The 13,911-nt window shown below is 39.8% G+C and overlaps 1 long non-coding RNA gene across 1 annotated transcript in view; it reads right to left on the reverse strand.

Moving 5' to 3' along the window:
- Nucleotides 1-480: 480 nt before the first annotated feature.
- The window catches only part of LOC131468576 (uncharacterized), a 90,876-nt gene continuing 77,445 nt past the window's right edge, over nt 481-13,911 (reverse strand). Inside the window, exon 4 of the long non-coding RNA XR_009241725.1 lies at nt 481-573. This is a non-coding gene — a long non-coding RNA (uncharacterized LOC131468576). The remainder of the gene's footprint in view (nt 574-13,911) is intronic.

The raw sequence follows: 13,911 nt of genomic DNA on the forward strand, positions 1-13,911 counted from the left end.
TTAGCTCCACCCACTTTCATTTTTTGATGCGCATTCCCCGAAACCACTTATAGACGTCATTTTTCACCAGGTCTGATGCCCCGACTTTCTAAGTTATTTCTGTATAGTTATTGTTAGATTAAGTTTGTATCATAAATACATTGTTAATGTGAACTACAGTATATATCGTTCCATAACAACACATTTATTTTGAAATATCTATCACTGCAACATCATGACAGATTTTCACAATATCATTTTATGCTCATATTGCCCACCTCTACTGACCAGACTAAATGCTTGATGAATTATGTACTAATATGTTTAGGTTTCTGTGTTTCTTTGTGTTTATGTGGGTTGCGGTTGTATTGACCCCCCCCCCCCCCCCCCATTACAGACAGGACACACGCAGTTGCAGATGTTTCCAGAGTCAGCCTGTGGTTCGGAAATCTAAACACTCTTAAATCATCACATGATCTCAGGAGAAAAACTCAAAACTCACCAGAGATGTGAACAGAATCAGGAGAGAGGGTGAGGGAGCCCATGGTCTTATCATCACCTTAGCAGCCCGAAGGAACTTTACAACAGAGGGATCTGGGGGGGAGAGAGAGAGAGAGGGAGAGGTTGGGGAGTGAGACGGGTTGAAGCAGAGGGGAGGACGTTACATGTGTGCAGAAGGAAATGAAGCTCTGTGGATAATAAACTGACAGTTTAGGCAGTTTCTCATACAGTATACGTCTTCATTCATAAGTCTTCACTTAGCAGTAATAAGAGTAAAATGTACCTTCTGTGAGTTTCTATCTAATCTGTACAAAATGTCCAACCATAGACCGTATATAACAAGTATACGTTGTCATCTGGATCGCTGGCTGATTATTAAACAGCCGCCGGGGGCGACTTTGCTATTTGCAAAATGAACTCCATATGAAGTCTATGAGAAAATGAGCCGACCTTTCACTTGATTTACAGTGCTAGTAAAGTGAGGAGTAAATGGTCTCAATAGCTGGTTTCAGGTCTTCTTCAAAAGAACATGATGTACATTTTACATACAGTATGTAAGTCATTTAGAGAAATAAAGCATAATATTTCACAACTGGTGTCATCCAAAAGTCGCCTGGCTACAGATGATGTCTGTGAATTTGCAAAATTGTACGTGCCGCAGGTCAAATCGTAAAATCGGGAGGCTTCACAGTGTGGATTTCAAATTCTTATGGGTGACATCACTACTCACACCCGGTGCATTAAACCAGAGCAACACCATAGGGTTGTGAAAGTAAAATCAACTGTATTGTGTGGTAATTCCTGAGATTGTTTTTCTGCCCCCCAGTGGTCAAAATGACGCAACACCTTTTCAAATCAAATCAAAGTCTCCTCAATCTCCATTTCTACTCCTTCTTCTCTTCCTTGTCTCCATTCCTTCTATGCATGTATTCATCTTCTCCTTCTCTTTCTTCCTTTTCCCATTTTTCATCTTATGCCATCCCTTCCTCCACTCGTCCCCCTCTTGTTCCTCCTCCTCCTCGCTCACTTCATCTTCCACCTCACCACCCTTCCACCTTCCACTCATTCTCCCTGCCCCCTTTATTGTCACCCTCTACTTTCCCCCTTTTATTCTCCTGGTTCACTTTGTGCATTGTGATTTTCTGTGAGGTTTCAGATAAATGAGCAATAAGCAGCTTATGTTTCTTCTGAGAGACGCGTAGAATTACTGAAATTGTGCCAAATCAGAGAGGAGCACTGAGAAAAGCAGCATTTATGTTCTTCCAGACAGATCACGATTTCAGTGAAGCTAATTTATGTCATTTACAATTTATTCATGACATTCCTGATAGAGGAGAGTCAAAAGGCAGACATGTGGCTGTAGTCACTGTTTAATCATTAATTGACCGTCTCGAATCTGCTCTGTGAGGAACTAAAATAAAAGACTTTTCTTTACTTATGTTAATGAGGCCACGATCAGCTCATACATGTGTGTGCTGATGGCCGAGAGAAGGCGTGAAGGGTTTTACGGGAGAAAAGGGCATCGTCAGCTGAGAGGGGCACGGATGAAAACAACAGTGAGAAAAGAGGAGGAGGGGTTGAATGAAAGAAAGGGTGGAAGAGAAAAAGAGGAGGCGGATAGAGAAAAGTGGGCCGCTTTTCCTGGAGGCCCCTTGTCATGAGATTCTTATTATTTACCTCCATGGATACCAAGAGTTCTCCCATTATCTTTATAATAATCTTTTCCCCCTCTTTTTAATTTCTCCTTCATTCTATCCTTGAAATTGTCTGTTCCCTCTACTCATTGTTGAAATTGTAAAGGGGTATTGTTGTTTTTTTTGCTCCTGGCAGAGAACAGTCTCTTAAAAGTTCGACAAGAAGCAGGTTTCTATGGTTTTATAATAGTGGGGGGGTAAAGTAAAAACCACACGTGTGCAATTTTTGGTGAGATTAAAAAAGAGATTAATTAATTACAGATCATAATTAATTAATCTCTCAATTTTTTTAATCGCTTGACAGCACTATTATTATGTCCTGGTTTTGTATTTCTCAAATAAATGAACACGACATCATTGCAGTCCTTGATTTTCTGCGTGATTTTGAATCCAGCCCTCAGTGAGTTGTTGATTTTGGTCTGGTTGGTGAATATTTACGGCAGTGTTTGACTGCCACTCCAGCAAAACTAAAAACAGATCAGCATTGTGTTATAATGTGATATGTTTCACGTTTCAAGTTACACCGTGAAAAGTTAATTAAGGAACATGGCTCATTTACATGGTTTGGCTGATTTGAAGTTCTACTTCATGCTTAGGTTCAGACTCACAATCAATCATAGACAGGTCGTGTCGTGTCATTCGGCATATTCATGGAAATGCATGTGAAGGGAGGAATTCTGGTGGCTTGAGGTTGAATAACAGACCACCTACAGGCCACTAAAGAGATGTAACATGATGATAATCCTGTAGCACTTCTTGTCAGTAAATCTTGTTAGTAAATGTTAAACCAAAGGTCAGATTTTTTTTCTACTTTTTGGCCATTGTCCATTTTTTGAGTCGCAAAGATAATCCTTTAAAATTGGAAGGGTATCCCCTTTCTTGCGTTAGGAGCTAAAAGCAATAATCCTTTAAAGGTTTCTCTCTGTCTCTCTCTCTTTCTCTCTCTCCATCTTCCTCTTCCTGCCAATAAGTGTTGGGGACTTTGAGAGCAGGTTGGCAGGGGTTGAGTGGATGAATTGAGTAGTAGAGAACAGAGAGGCCGATTGATGCCAATGAAATGCTCACACAGAAACACATACAATAAATGAATGAGAGATACACTGAAAGTATGAGACGAGTGAAAGAATGGCAAAGTAAATAAGAGCAGAAGCTTTTGAATGCAAAAGCAAAGAAGCAAATATCCCAGAGCTAACACCACACAGGATATTGAAGTGGTGGTCAGCAGGGGGAGTGTGTTGAAGTGGCTATACAAAGCATATAAACTCTCTCTCTCTCTCCCTCACACACACACACACACACACACCTTGGGAAACTGAATCTCCCAGTAGGAGCCAGTGTGGTTTTAACCTTTGACCTTGCGACCTCGTCTACTTTAGCTTAGCCGCTGTGAAACCATCAGATACTTGTGGTAAAGCTGAAGCGAGGGAGTGATCATATTATGTTGTTAAACTAAATGACGTATAATGTTGTTCCTGTGTTGTTTTACACAGAACATTTCTTTTTTTTTTCCACAATGTTTCTTACTGTGACCATGTTAAAACATTTTGTTGGTACTCAAATGGTGGTACTGTTGTTTCATGACTACTAGAATGCTACTGCAAAAACCTTTTTTGCAGATACACTAGACACTTCTTTAAAAGTAAATTCCGGGTGTTAATGTTGTGTGTGCTCAGTTTTTAGGAACTAAACATGAATAATGCATTTTTCTCTAACTGCATTTTTTTTTTTTTAAATAGAAATTTGAATTTGTATTTTTTATTGTGCTGTTTTCAGGCGGCAGGCCTTGAAGCCCTGCTGTGTTAAATCCTATTTAGTTTTTAATTGTTTTTGTTAGAGAAAAGCTGTTTTTGTTGGAGGAAAATTGAGCAGTAGTCGAAGTGACATTGATTATGCTTACAATCTACGGAGCGCCAGACATGACATTGAGGAAAAAAACTCTACTTCATGGCCACAGAATATGTGTAACGTGCGCACGAAATACTAATTAATAATATTAATATCATTCCCATGAATAACCTTGAGAGATGCGTAAGCAAAAAGGGGCGCAAGAGGGCTGAAGCTGCACGATGTGATACAAAGATATTCTCCAAAACCTGGTGTTGCAGTTTTGCTCTCTTGAGTTTAGAGTTTCTTTTTCGCCGCCTGCCAATGTCCCACTTACTTCCCTGGTCCAAACATTTGAGTGCTACTTTAAATCCTCCCTCTTCAAAGACCTCAATGACCTTAAGAGAACCTTGTTCTATTAGAGAACAATTATCCAAGTTCTGGGTCAGAGACACATGATGAATATGAGGTATTTCCCATTTGTTTGTTCAGTGATTCACTGATTTTAAAACGTTCCCTCTGAGAAACTTGTTTCGCTTTGAAGATGTTACAACAAAGAAGCCATTGTCAAGAAGTGTGCGTTTTTTGGTGGATGAGAAAGGTGACATTGGAAACACCTTTTGGAAGCACTATGTTTTCTAATGTTATTGTGCAAGATCAAACTGGGAAAATAGATATACTGATAAATCGATAGAAAGATAAATTGTGTGTGTGTGTGTGTGAAGGGATTAGTGGCTTTGGTCAAGGCTAATCTGTTCAGTCCCCAGGGAGTCTGCAGACCCACCACTGGACTGAGCTTGTGGAATGAATTGTATGAACACTCGCTCCGTGTGTGTGTGTGTGTGTGTGTGCCAGTCCTACTCCTGTGCACACCATGGTGCCTCTCTGCACCATTGCTTTGTGATTTAAGACTTCTCACATCAGGAACTAAAATATCTACATGTCGCTCTGTGTGTATGCTTTCCTCTGGTCATCTTTATTTTGCAGCCTTTGGCAACAAATAGCATTTTGCTCTTTGATGTTGACTTGTTGGGAAGAGTGGACAATGCCATTTTTTTGGTCATAATTCTGTGGAGGCAAATAAAAATAAATGCAGTGACCTCAAAAATACGTGCATAATGTCCTTTAAACAGTAGATCTGGATTTTCTCCCATAAGAAGATTATAAATGTACTAATACTGCACTCATAGAACTCAGTTGTGCCTCCTCGTGCCAATGATCAAAAGACTGTGCTCACATGGCTCGCATCACACTGGTTGCTTTGGCACTGAAAGTGCAAAACCAAGGACAGACGGGTTCATTCAAGGTTCATGGTTCGATCAGTCCGTCCATTTATGGACATTTTCCTACACAATGGAATTATTCATGTGCATGGGTGTGTACATTCATTCATACACTGTGTAAGCATATTGTTTGTGTTCCACAAGTCGTCGGAGCAGCAACTGTAAAATGCTGTGGTTTCCTATTTCATTAGAAAAATACACTTCAAAAATTGATATGCAGGTGGGAAGGTGACAGTCTTTGTGTGTGTATGGTGTACCTTGAGAGTCAGTTCACCAAAACTGGTCCGAGTGTGTGTGTGCATGAGCAATTATGGGAATAATATATGTGTAAATAATACGAGGTGTATCGGCTGAAATGCATTTGCCTAAGTGTGTGCACACACACCACAATTTATGCTTCCTTTTAAATAATGCCACAAAAATGAGTGGAAAAATATGTGCCTACCATGACGCTACGACACTGTAAGATACTGTAAATCCCCAAACACAGCTTTTATAAATGGGTGCCTATAGGATCAAATTAGGGTCAATACGTTCTTGAGCTTGTAAAGTGATGTTCGTAAATCCAAAACCTGTAGAGGAAAATCAACCTCTGTAAACCTGCGAAATCAATCTGCTCCAGTTCAGATCTCATTGACTCTAATTCAAGCTCAGAGGCTCCAGACCTCTGACACTGCTGGTGTTTGTTTAGTGTCCCAGGTTACTGTGTGCTCTGCATCAAACGCAGACCTGGAGCCACTTTTACAGCTGCACTGTGCTGCATCTATTTATCTTCACTGAGTGCTGCTGCATGCTCTTTTTAACGTTTACTGTGCAGCATCTATGCAGTTATTACACTGGAACAAAACTGTGCTGTAGAAAAATAATTGAAACATTATTTTTCATAATGTACACGTTGTCAACTATGACTACAAAGGTCCACAAATTACATGTGCTTACAATTCTTCTAAAAGATAAGCTTCAGCTATCTGCGTTCAGTAATCATGTATTATTAATAAATGACAGGGGCTCACAGAAAGACGTTCACCGGTTCAAATCCTGGTTCAACCAAAGGCCTTTCTGTGTAAAGTTTGCATGTTCTCCCTGTGTGCATGTGGGTTCTGTCCAGGTACTCCTGTTTCCAAAAACATGCAGAGGTTAATTGAACACACTAAATTGAATGTAGGTGTGAATGTGAGAATGAAGGTTTGTTTTTTTCTGTATGTCTGTCCTGCGATGGCGAACTGTCCAGGGTGTATCCCGCCTTTCACCCAATGTCAGCAGGGAGCGGTTCCAGCAGCCCCATGACCCTCATGTGGAGGTTAAAGCATTAAGATAAGTGATGGATACAGGTGACTAGCCTATCACAGGGCCAACATATGGCACTTTTCCACTATACAATTCTAGCACGACTCCGCACGGCACGACTATGCGTCTTGGGTACCAGGCATGTCGTTATTTTCCATTACTATAGTACCTCCTCAGCGGGGTTGTAATCGTACTGCTGCACGAAACTGCCGTGACATTGTTTTATACGCGACAAAAATACACAAACTAGTGACGAGTTAAAGAAAAAAGATTAGCTCAGTGCTTCCTGCATGACACAGTTACTGAACTGAAATACGGGTTTTGATTCGGCTCAAGATTGCCGGCTTTCAGCAGTGCTGTCCCTAATACTAGCTACTAAGTACCAGGTACCAGTTTACCTAATAGAAAATTCCTCTTTGGTCTCTCGCACAAATCCCTCCGAAAGCTCCAACTGGTCCAAAACTCAGCAGCCATCATCAGTAGAACCCCCTCCATAGACCTCCATAGACCACCATCCTCCAACATCCTCACTGGCTCCCTGTCACATACCGAATACAAGATCCTCCTTCTCACCTTCAGAACTCTCCACAATCTTCTCCCCCTCCTACCTTTCTGACCTCCTTCATCCTCACACTCTCTCTCATTCTCTCAGATCATCAGCTGCTTTCCAAGTCACTATACCCTCTGCCCGTCTAGGTCCCATGGGGTCCAGGGCTCCTCTGGAACTCTCCCGCACGACATCCGCAACACTGACTCCCTTCACACCTTTAAATCCACACTCAAGACACACCTTTGGCAGATTTCTGTGTGTTTAAATGAAAGTGGAGCAGGATGGACGTACCCAAAACCCCGGCACACCTTGGACATGCAAAGTCTACAAAGAAAGGCTTCTTCTTCCATCGTACTGTGTGGCAAAAGTGCTAACCACCACCACCACTGTGCCACTCTTTAATGAATCACAGATCCCTTAATACGTTAATTGATCTGAAAACGCTCCAGAAATAAAAGAAAGTAATGTAATATATATGTTGTAGCTTCACTAAGAAACACATTGGTGTGTTCAGAGTAAGAGAAGATGCAAAACACTGTCTTTCAACCTCACCTCTCTCCATGGCTCCATATGAGCATCACACCACTTCAAACCTTAAGCACTAATGCACACTGGTTGCATACAAACATAATTTAGAGCAGACGTAGTTCCCTGTGGGCCGTGATGGTCGGTCGTGCATACGGACGGTGGTTTTTATCTGCGTGTGTTGCTTGTGTGAGTGTATGAAGACGGAGACTGAGCAGCTCCACTTCATCACATGACCTTCTGAAGGGGATTAAAGAGGCTTCATTCACAAGAAGAACACATTAAGAGTTGGTGGGCGTAAGTTATGTTTGCTATACTATAAAAGCCAGACTTCAAGGTGAGGTGGTGGGCTGTGAGGGATTAAAGGGATAGCCTGTGCTTCATCAGGGGTGGCAGCACCAGCAGAAGTGTCAGAACCGCAAAGAAAACAAACGCATATTTATACAGTTAAAACCTGCCATTAAAAACACGTTTGTGTTTATGTGGATAAGGCGGCTCATTAAATCACACGTTCATGTTTCGATGGATAAAACCAACGTCATTAAATACAACAGTGAAACTTGTTTTGCTAAGAAAGAGCCATTAAAAAAACCTTCATGTGTGTTTATGGGAGTTTAAAACCACTAATTAAGGAAAAAAGTTCCATCAAAAAGTTTTTTCATGCTATGTTAACTGGTTGCATAATTTGCACTATGAGTTTCAGGCACATTGTTACCTTCGACTAAAGGCCAGTGCATGTGCTACAGTGACACTGCAACCATGTTTCATCAATCCTTTTATCGCCAATCTTTTTAAAACCACTGAGGAAAAAATATAAAACTCTGATTATCTCAGTGTAGGATATGAACTGCAGAGTAAAGTTTGACCATAGGTGAAGCCAATAAAGCCTTTACCATAGTTACACTTTTAATTTCATTCTGGAAACCTGGTGCAGAAAAGGGATACTGAGGGATTGACGTAATTATTTACCTACATATTTGAAACTATTCTAATTCGCTGGAGTTACTGTATAATAGTATGTAATACGGTATGCTTAGTGGTGGGAATCTCTGAAAGCAGCAGGGTAAAGGTAGCTGACCCTCCATTGAATCAGAAATATAAAAAGATGTTAGTCTGACATTATGGGCCTGCATGAAACTTTCTTCACGCTGATTTTCTCTGAGATTCTTCAATCTTCTGTCACCAGTTCTGCACACCAACAGAATTCAAGTTTAACCTCAAGTTTGGGTCAGGGAACACTTACCCCCTTAAATGAAGACCTGGTCTCAGCCCTTTGGCCCCCACAGCGAGTCATTAAAAGTGTTTTAGAGGGAAAAGAGTAAACATTCTGTATACGAGCAGGGATGCCACTAAAAGTCTTTCTGTGTCTCAGAAAACCATCGCATCTCACTGCCATCACTTCTAAATCTAAATCATTCTAAATCTTCATCTCCACTACATCCTCACCCCAACTGTCCCTATGCAAACACCTCCTTTGCTTTATCTCTTCTCTTTCCCCTCTCAATTCTCCGTTTTACTTCCATCCCGTTTTATCTCATGTTCTCCACCTCTGCCATGCCCCTCACCACCCTTTCTTTACCTCGAGCCATAAACCTTGTGACCTAGGCCTCTCAGGTGTGCTGAGAGGTGCAGTAAAGCTTGAGGAGCATGTGCGTGTGAGAGGGAAAGAACGTGAAGTGCTGATGTGGAAAAGGTAATTGGACCAGACACCGATTGTAAATCACTGAGGGTTTAGGTTCTCATAATGGGAAAGAATCTTTTTTTTTTTTTTTTTACCATCTCAGTTTCAGAGTCTGGATGTGTGAAGGGAAGCACGCACACACACACAGACGCACACACACGTTGGTTTAATGCATCCAAGTTCTAATAGATTAGTAACACGTGAAGCACAAAGATCACAGACAAAGATCAGAGATAAAAAAAAAAAATATGACAAGAATGTCAACAAAAGTAAACGAGGTCTATTGTGATGTTCATTCTGCACTAGTTCACTACTCATCAGCCACTGATGTATGTATGCACTGCACGTTGTGGTTTTGACAATGAAAAAAGGAGAAAAGGAACATGCAGTACCCAGAAATAAACTTTCGTAAAAAAGAAAAATTGGGACAAACTAAAAAAAGGAATAAAGGAAACCAAATGTTTTCCGATCCAAAGTTAGAGAAAAGATCAAATCAGCAACAGAAACATACTGTAGAGTAAACCGTGAAGCTATAAGCTTTCACCATGCTTGAAGAAAACCTTATGACTGCCACTCAGGCTATTCAGCAGCAGTAAAAATGTATCCATGCTGGTTTTCATAGACTCTGTGATGTGCACATTTTTAAAATGCTCTGCACGTGTGTATGTTTGTATGTTTGTGTGTGTGTGTGTGTGTGTGTGTGTGTGTGCAGACAGAGCTGGTGAATATTGGACAGAGGGGAAAAAATACGTTGAGATGAAAGGGAGAGGGGAGGAAAAGAGGAACAGAGGAAGGAAGGAAACACTGAAGACACCAGTGACGGAGAGCCAGTGTGTGATGAAAGGAGGGGAGGCAGGAGATGAATGAGGTCATCGAGAGGCTGGCGGTGATGAAGACAACAGGAGATAAGGAGATAAACTTTAAGCACCAAGAAGTACAAATTACAGATTGGCCTAAAAGCAGAGTGGAAAGACAATCTTTTGTGTCCTAAAGTAAATATGTTCTCACACAACAGAACTGCATTTTCAGTTGTATTTCAGAAAAAAACATTACAAAAAACACAATTTCAGGCCTGGGCTATAATTCAATCAACATATATCATGGTTTTATCAAAGGTTCATTATCAATTAATATAATGTGTATGCATTTGAATGTTTATAAGTGTTTATTGTTGTTTGAGAAGTTTAAAATTATAGTTCATACTTCAACTTTCACTCAAGCGCAAAGCTAAATCTTAATTATTAATTTTCTGGCTAATCTGATTATTGTCTAATTAATTGTTTGTGATATTTCCTTACAGAGTCAACATCACACTGTCTCAGAGACACACTGGGATGTCCCCATAACACCATCATATCCATGAAAAACACACAATGTAGTGCAGGATAAAAAAAAAAAAGAAGAAAAAAGTTTGATCTCGACCTTGTCTTGTGGACTGTGGACTGTTGCTTGGCGGGCACATCAGCATGTTGCACAACACAGCCGTCCTCTCTCTCTACCTCTGAGTGAGAATTTCTCCCTTAAATACTAAAGAACTTTTAAGTTAGTTAGACGTGCTCTTTGGATGAGATGACACGTCAGTACTGGAGGACAGGATATTTACATTATATTATATTAAATGCATTTCAATTGTTTAAAAGAGATTGTTTCTGACTTTGGTTCTACTTTACAAATGTTTTTTTCCTGCCCGTACAGGATGATGCACAAATTAAGTATTTAGTACAATATCGACATTGTTCTGGAAAACCAGGTTGGCTTAGATCAGGGGTGTCACAAATGTGTGGTCCGCGGACCAGAACAGGCACTCCAGAGGGTCCAATCCGGCCCGCAGGATGTAAAAACTATATTTTTAGTTTCCAGATACCTGTGTCATAAATGGTACACGTTGAGCAGCTGAGCCAAACGTTAAGCTCAGGCAGCATTGGTCCTCGACCACTGCTGCCTAAATGTCTAAAGGCAAACGTACCAGGCTCAGCATGGATGAGTCATGGTTCTTTTGGTCTGTTCGGTTAGTTCCATGATAGGTGAGATGGTTTCCAGGGGAAAAAAAAAAAGCAATCATGAATCAGAATATATGTCTCACTGAATTATTGAACTCTTTGAAAGTAAAACAAAGGTAAATGTTCACTGACTTATGTTGAACTTGGCCTTCTCTCTGCCCATCAGTGTCACACAAGTGTGTGGACTGTGAGCCGCATTCAAAGTCAAATGTGGTGCATCTTTTTTAGCCAGAAATCTGTCAAATCGAGTTTTTTCAGGAGAATACTGCCAGCTGTGGTATAATACAGCGGTTGTGTCCCAGCTTTTCCCTTTGACATGAAGGGAAAAAAAATGGATTTATACATTATGAATATAAAAGGATCTATGATTAAGGCACTGTGGCTATGATCAATGGTTGTTTCCATAAATCTGGAAACAGAGGTGCCAATTTTATCGTTTTTTCTAAATCCCTGTGACAAAGAACCTGAGACAAAATCCCCAAAAAAGGTCCAAACTTGCCTGGAAATAATAGAAGCGACAACTTCAGGTTGAGTTACACTGAGCTGGGCTTTAAGATTTTTTTTTTTCCCTTTTAAGTGAAACTGTGATTCCCAAGGCAGAAGCCAACGGGGCTGTAATTGGGCTCCACTGAGCATGCTCCATAGAATCCACTGGCTCAGTCTGTCACAAGGAAAGTCGGTGTCGGCTTTAAAGAGGAAAGGAAAGTCTGAGGCGCTCGGATGAGCGTCAGTGAAGCAGAAAGACTTTTATAGAAGAAGTGCTTAGAAGAACCGAGAATAAAGTCAGAGCAGGGTGGGAAAGTGAATCATGTAGAGGAGGAGTTTAATTTCTACATTAGATTATCGTCAGAAACTGCTATACTTCATGAGTCTGTGGAGCATTTGGACTTTTACTGCTGTTTAATGCTCTGCTCTTTCTTTTATATCGTGCTAACCACAGGACAAACCTGCACATTTATCTGGGGCAACATGTTTTATCTATTTCTAGTTCAATGTGATATTTGCATCAGTAAATCCACATGTGGTTTAAAACATTGTGTATACAGAGTCAGGGATACTTTTGCACGCGTTTTAATTTATGTATGTCTGAGACACTCTTTTTTTTACGTTTCTGTTTGTATCGAAATATTACAATTTTAATATAATTTGACAAATTAAAAAGTTGCTCCTCAAACTACAATGTCTCTGAGGGGGAGAAACATGATAGGACAGATAAGGAAAATATGTCAGTTTTCTTTATCTTATAACATGTCTTTTAAAAACATTGTTTCACACGGAGAGACTCATGTGATTAAAATGATTATACTATAGTATTATTATTATGTAATGCCTGTGGTAGAAACTAGACAATATTTTCACTTAAAAAAAATGTATATATATAAATTTACACATTAAACATGGATTAAGTTGTTTTATGCCCCTGGTGAAAATGTTGTTCAGTCCTGACACTGATGGACTGACGAATATAAGAGAGAGAAATTCAGTGTGTCATAAATCTAAAAGGTAGCACCTTGTTTTTCTTGTGTCATAGTTTTGAAAAGCATTACGCAGCAAGGGTTATGGTAAATTACACGGCCCACCTCTAAAGTGTGGAGTGTAACCGCAGCAGGAGGGAGGCTGGTGTTTATCAGATTCAAGGCAAAATGTATGTATATGACAGGAAACGTTACAGATTTGGCTCCTATTTTTATATTTAATTGAAAGTGAAAAGTGTAATCTAAATTGAATGTTTTTTTTTGTCAATAGTTTGATTTTGTTGGCCCAGGAAACTCTGGCTGTGCTGTGTGTTGTGTCTGCGTGTGTGTGTGAGTGTGCGTGTGTGTGTGTGTGTGTTCACTGCTTGCAAGTTTAGGATTGAAAAATGTGATATGCAACCCGGAAAAATATTATTTCAGTCAGTCCACTTAAGTTGTTAGTTTTGGAAATGTAACTTCCAGACTAAAATACACCAAAGGCAAACAGGTGACATCACTGCCCATTAACAACAGAACTAAGTGCCAGTAGCTCACAGTTTTAAAAAAATTATATAAACGCACAAGCACTGAAAAAAAAGTGAAATATTATTTAATAAGAAAGAAATTGCTATTTCTCATCTGATGGTGAAAATCTCCATGTGTGACTGTAAAATAATTATATCTATATATATCTATATATATATATGTATAGCTGTATAAAACTAAGACTTTAACAACTAATTACTGAAATGCAGTCATTTTTACCTCTTTAATCTGTGCTAATGAATACAAACAGTGAATCACCATGATGTTTTCTTTAAACACGGGACTCTACATGTTAATTCTTTTTATTGTGTCTTGTGTTTCAGTTAACTTTTTCATTATTTTTCTAATAATAATCCTTAGGGATTGTTAAATTATGAGAGGAGAGCAGATTGTGTGTGTTGTCTGCAGCAGAGCTTGCAGTCAAAATCATGCCGTAGATTAAGTTGTATCTGTGTATTACTCCACCCGTTTATCAATACTGTACTTCCCTTGAGGATGATATGATGTATTCTCTAAACTCCAATCTTATAATATTCTTAATCATAATAACTGCATAGTGCCATACTTAATTTCACTATCAGTCCTGA

Source organism: Solea solea, chromosome 11 (genome assembly GCF_958295425.1).
Source record: "Solea solea chromosome 11, fSolSol10.1, whole genome shotgun sequence".
Lineage (NCBI taxonomy): Eukaryota > Metazoa > Chordata > Actinopteri > Pleuronectiformes > Soleidae > Solea > Solea solea.